This window comes from Mustela nivalis (assembly GCF_964662115.1).
Source record: "Mustela nivalis genome assembly, chromosome: 13".
Classification (NCBI taxonomy): Eukaryota; Metazoa; Chordata; class Mammalia; order Carnivora; family Mustelidae; genus Mustela; species Mustela nivalis.
The window spans coordinates 40,469,739-40,476,515 of NC_139032.1; positions in this window are offsets into that span (position 1 = coordinate 40,469,739).

The window sequence follows — 6,777 nt, forward strand, 5'->3', positions numbered from 1 at the left end:
TGCCTCATCATGGTCCATGTTCCCCCTGTGCACCAGCGTTTGGTGACCACTGACCTAAACATCTTGGGCAATTTGATCTTGGCAAGACTACTTCTTGAAGAATAAGGTAAAAATTCAAAGACTAATTCATAGTTCAGGGAATGCAGAAAGGTCCCAAACCAATGACCCTGAGGAAGTTAGGTGGGAATGACAAAAGGCAAAAAGCAAGGAGCCATCTTTGAAAAAAAAAAAAAAAGTATCTGGGATTCCCCGGAGCTTTCGTCTACTTTTTAATAGGATTATTAGAATTAGAAACCTATCCCCTGGAAAATTCATGCTTTAGGAGTACTGTTTTCTTCTTTCTATACTTTGTCAAAAGCTTAAAGGCTTTTCTCTGCCTCGAAGTCTTTTGTGATTTCCATTGGGTTTTCCTTCTTTCTTTCCACTCTTTTGTTCTTCTCTCCTCCCCTCTACATAATAGCAACGTTTTCTTAGTCATCTTGTGGTAGTCTTCTGGCACACCAGTAGCTTCTTAGAAGTAACTGCAGTTTAGTGAAAACAGTCAGTCAAGGCTACTGGCAGTAGTGGTAGAATATACTAACAGTGGAACAAAGAGTCCAGGGGGTTCAGAATCATGGGGGAATCCTGGTTTTGAATCCCAGCTAGAGTACCTCATGGTGGCTGTTACCTAACCTCTTTGAGCCTCAGCTTCCCTATCTGTAAGATGGGTTTAGTATTATCCAACTCACTGGGATAAAGAGGAAATAATTGTATATATCTAGCATAAGTTGCTTTCAAGAAATGCTAGTTTCTTCAGCTCCCTTTTCTCTCCCTTCGGAATTTGTGAGGCATATTCTGCCATTTGCCTATCTAGGAGGTCTTTCCAAGGCTTTTAATTTTTTCATCTCCTGTCACTATATGCTCTCTGTGACAGAAGATAGGCAGGCTACAGTCCAGGCAATCAACCAAGACCTACTGTTTTGCATAAATAATTTTCAAACACAGCTAACAACGCACAGCCTGCTCTTCTTGCCTTTTAGATATGTTCCCAGATGAAAGAACCTCAGCCTCAGTTCAGCATCCTAAATGAAGAGTTTTTAAGGGCTCATCTGACTGGCAAAAAAGATCAAACTGGGAAGAATTCAATATGAATTTATCTGATTGATATAATTTGGGAATTTTCTGTTTGTTGGGATTGGGTATTACTCTTGTTTTTTTTTTTTTTTTTTTTTGATACTTCTTTTTTGGATATTGAATAAAAGCTCATTTAAAAGAAGTACTCATTAATTCAATGTAAAAGTACTAATTCTTTGGCCTGTATTTTTCCTAATGAGGAACAGTAAATCGATACCCACTTCTTATAGAGAAGCAGTCAATCTTGGCAGTAAGCCAGACAGTTTGGGTTTAAATGACAGCTCTGCTACTTACTATGTGACTCTTAAAACTATTCAATTGCTCTATGCCTAGATTTTTCCTCACCTCTATGATAGGATAATATTATTTACCTAGGAAGTCATTGTCAGGAATCAAAAATGAATACAAAGGAAGTATTTAGGACATTGTCAGGCACATGGTATGCACTCAGAGGCTATGACTATTATTAGTAGCTTTTTAACAGTTAGTGAGTTCCTACTAAGTGTTAGGCACAGCCTTAGAGACTATGAAAGATTAAAATATAGATTGCCATCTCTGCTTTCAGAGATAGTATACTTAAGGAATAAGGGAACTGTTGGAGATTCTTGATTGCCTTACAAAGCACCTTCCTCAGGCAAGTGATACATTATTACTATCCTCGTTATACTGCACTTAAATAATGGGAGGCTTAACATTAAGTAGACACTTGTTACCAATGTTAGCCCAATGTTACTTAACTAAAGAGCATCAAACCAATATTCTTTCTAGGATCTGAGACTTGAAAAATTCGTGCTATTTCACGTCCAGTACATTGTGACTCACAAAATGTCTCAGAGAATATATCATTTTCCTTTACCTTTTTAAGAATTTAGTTGGTGCTCAATAATCCAAGTGAAGCCATAACAGTTATGCAGAGAGGATCTTTATCCCCAGCTGTGGGAGGCTCAATAGCCCAGGGCATTCTTCCACTTCAGGGTGGCGCTCCTGGCAACAGAGACATTGCCTTGTCTGGAACCAATGTCAAAAGCCTTCCTTGCCCATGTGAGTCTGAAACTGCAATCAACTCTCTAAAGGAGCATTAAAAGCTTTGGATCAATATTAAGATTGAATAATTGAGCCTTTAAATGGTTCCTGTCTATGAGAACAAATGTATTTATTGATGATAATAGAAAAAACCAAACAAACATGATAAAAGAGACAAGTTTCATGTGCTCTTTCTTTTGATATCTTCACCTAACACTCTCACAATCATAACAACCCCAGTGTCTAGCACAGGGCCTGGTACACAGTAGGTGCTCAACAGGTATTTGTTGGATGAATGAATGACTCTGTCCTATATAAAACACTGAAAAAGTCTTGAAAGTCAGTATTTTATATTTATTATTGAGAAACATGGTCAGCTTCTAAGAATACTTTGTAGAATTGGGGTCCCTGGGCAGCACAGTTGGCTGAGTAGCCGACTCTTAGTTTTAGCTAAGGTCATGATCTCAGGATCCTGGGATCGAGTCCCATGTCAGGTTCCATGCTCAGAGCAGAGTCTGTTTAAGACTCTTTCTTCCTTTAGCTCTGCCCTCTGTCCCACTTGTGCCCACACGTGTGTTCTCTCTCTCTCAAATAAAATAGAATAAATAAAATCTTTAAAAACAAGAATATGGGGTGCCTGCATGGCTCAGTCAGTTAAGCGTCTGCCTACGGCTCAGGTCATGATCCCACTGTCCTGGGATTGAGCCCGACATTGGGCTCCCTGCTCAGCAGAGAGCCTGCTTCTCCCTCTGCCTCTGCCTACTGCTCTGCCTACTTATGCTATCTCTCAGTCAAATAAATAAATAAAATCTTTTTAAAAAGAAATAAAGAAAGAAAACAAACCAATCATCAAAAGAGAATGACATTTAAAAAAATAATAATAAAAAAATTAGAAAACAAGAATACTTTGTAGAATTTCAGTGGTTCCTAATTTAATCCTAATCCCAATCCTAATCCTAATCCTCTTTCCTATTTTTTTTTAAACTGTGAAGTAGCCTGGCACATCTCAAAGCACTGGAGGAGGTTTCCACAGCCTGGGATTCAGTCCAAGCCTCATGACTGTGTTGTTTTGTGACATGAAATTTGTTAACACATTCTCCTCAGGTCTTGGTTGTCTATGCTGTGAAGTGTGAGAGCTGGACTAGGTTAGTTCAGCTCTCACTGTCTGTGCATTTAAGTATCACTTTTATAGTTCCATGACCTGAAAATTAGAATGAAAAAAAGGTCTGATGAAGGTGAGATAGGCAGACATTGCCCTGTACATCTCTCTCGTTCACAGACAACCTCTTGCAGAATATACTCTGTCCTGACAAAGGTGCTTGCCCTTTAAAACCTGCCTTCAAAAAAGATGTTAACTTTGGGACTCCTGGATGGCTCAGTTAGTTAAGCACCTGACTCTTGATTTCACCTCAGGTCATGATCTCAGGTTCGTGGAGTCGAGCCCCGCGTTGGGTCCCATGCTCAGTATAGGGTCTGCTTGTCCCTCTCCCTCTGGTCCTCCCATGCTCACACCTTCTCCCTCTCTCTCAAATAAAAAAAAAATTTTTTTTAATGTTTTGGTTTAATATTAGTTATCATTTGCTGGATAATAAATTACCCCAAAAGTTACTGGCTTAAAACAATAAAATACTTGGCGTTCACTGTTTTTGTGGGTGTGTAGAATCTGGGCATTAACTTAGCTGAGTGCCTCTGGCTCAGGGTATCTCGCGAGGCCGCAGTCAAACTGTTGGCTAGGGCTGCAGTCATGTCGAGCTCAACTGAGGCTGAAGGATCTGCTTTCACTCTCACTCAGCTGGCTGTTTCCAGACCTCACCTTCTTGCTCTGTGGACCTCTGTATAGGCTGAATGTCCTCATGACATAGCAGCTGGTGGTCTGAGAAGGGAGAGCCAGAGACTGCCCAAAACAGAAGCCATGGTTGCGGTGCCTGGGTGGCTCAATGGGTTAAAGCCTCTGCTTTTGGCCTAGGTTATGATCCCAGGGTCCTAGGATTGAGCCCCACATCAGGCTCTCTGCTTGGCAGGGAGACTGCTTCCCTTCCTCTCTCTCTCTACCTGCCTCTCTGCCTACTTGTGATCTCTGTCTGACAAATAAATAAATAAAATCTTAAAAAAAAAAAAGACAGAAACCATAGTCATTCAATAACTATCCTTGAAAATGACATACCATCTTCTGCCATATTCTATGTGTTAGAATCAGGTCAACAAATCCAGCTCACACTGGATTACACAAGAGTGTGAATACCAGGAAGTGGGACCATAAGCAGCTGTCTTAGAGACTGCCTTTAGCACAGCTATCGTTTACACACTAGCGTGAACTTTAGATATTTGTGTTAATCAGGGCGCCGTAGTTTGTTTAGCCTGCTATAACAAAATACCACAGACTGGGTAACTTATAAACAGCAGAGATTTATTTCTCATGGTTCTGGAAGATAGAAGTTTAAGATCAGGGTACCAGCATTGTTAGGCAAGTGCCCCTGGGTTACAGATTTCCCATTGCATCCTCACATGGCAGAAGGTCAAGGGAGCTCTCTCAGACCTCTTTTATTTTTATATTCATCAATCATCTCCCAAAAGGCCCCACTTCCTACGACCAACACTCTGGTATTAAGATTTCAATATATGAATTTAAGGAGAACACAAATATTCAGACCATAGCACAGGCAATATTTATTTTAAGCGTGGGATGCCAGCCTCTATTCTCTCTACAAGGAATGTAAGCATATTCCTTGAATGGAGGGCAAAAAGTAGGCGATAAGCTAGAAAATAATGTGGAAATGGGGACAGGGAGGATAAGGTTCCAATTAAAAGTGAAACCATAGCCATATCTGTGAGTCCTACCATATGCTAGTCACCATGGTGGGCACCAAGCAGATATGTTTATATATAATTTAGTTGGCTTCCCTAAGGTAAAATGTATTTGCTCTTGGCTGCTTCCCACAAACTTCCACAACCCCACAAAGAGAATTAACTGAAAAAAATTTCTCAACCTATTTGAAGACTAGAGGTAGAATATTATAGTCAATGGAACCCAGGTCTCTTGCAGCATTCCAGTGGTGAGTACATCATTTAAATTCTCTCAGATTTCTTGTGGGAAGGAAAATGGTGATACCATCCAACCAATCTCTTTCACAGACATACGATATATAGTTATTTCCAAGAAAGGGCTTTAAAAATTAAAGCATTAGGGGCATCTGGCTGGCTCAGTCAGTGGAGCATATAACTCCTGATCTCAGAGTTGTGAGTTCAAGCCCCCATTTGGTATAGAGATTACTTAAAAAATAAAATCTTTTTTTTAAATTTTTTTATTATTTTATTTTTTAATTTCTTTTCAGTGTACCAGAATTCATTGTTTATGCACCACACCCAGTGCTCCATGCAATATGTGCCCTCCATAATACCCACCACCAGGCTCACCCAACTTCCCACCCCTTGCCCCTTCAAAACCCTCAGATGGTTTTTCAGAGTCCATAGTCTCTCATGGTTCATCTCCCCCTCTAATTTCCCTCAACTCCTTTCTCCTCTCCATCTCCCCATGTCCTCTGTGTTATTTCTTATGCTCCACAAATAAGTGAAACCACATGATAATTGACTCTCTCTGCTTGACTTATTTCACTCAGCATAATCTCTTCCAGTCCTATCCATGTTGCTACAAAAGTTGGGTATTCATCCTTTCTGATGGAAGCATAATACTCCATAGTGTATATGGACCACATCTTCCTTATCCATTCATCCATTGAAGAGCATCTTGGTTCTTTCCACAGTTTGGTGACTGTGGCCATTGCTGCTATAAACATTGGGGTACAGATGGCCCTTCTTTTCACTGCATCTGTATCTTTGGGGTAAATGCCCAGTAGTGCAATTGCAGGGTCATAGGGAAGCTCTATTTTTAATTTCTTAAGGAGTCTCCACACTGTTCTCCAAAGTGGCTGCTCCAACTTGCATTCCCACCAACAGTGTAGAGGGTTCCCCTTTCTCCATATCCTGTCCAACACATGTTGTTTCCTGTCTTGTTAATTTTGGGCATTCTAACTGGTGTAAGGTGGTATCTCAATGTGGTTTTGATTTGAATCTCCCTGATGGCTAGTGATGATGAACTTTTTTTCATGTGACTTCGCAGATGACATGATACTTTCTATGGAAAACCCAAAAAACTGCACCCCCAAACTACTAGAACTCATACAGCAATTCAGCAATATGGCAGGATACAAAGTCAATGTACAGAAATCAGTTGCTTTCTTATACACTAACAATGAAAACACAGAAAGGGAAATTAGAGAATCAATACCATTTATTAGAGCACCAAGAACCATAAGGTACCTAGGAATAAACCTAACAAAAGAGGTAAAGGATCTGTACTCCAGGAACTACAGAACACTCGTGAAAGAAATCGAAGAAGACACAAAAAAGATGGAAGACCATTCCATGCTCATGGATCGGAAGAATAAAAATTGTTAAAATGTCGATACTGTCTAGAGCAATCTATACTTTTAATGCCATTCTGGTCAAAATTCCACCAGTATTTTTCAAAGAGCTGGAGCAAACAATCCTAAAATTTGTATGGAATCAGATTGCTAAGGAAATGTTGAAAAAGAAAAACAAAACTGGCGGCATCATGTCGCCTGATTTCAAGCTTTACTACAA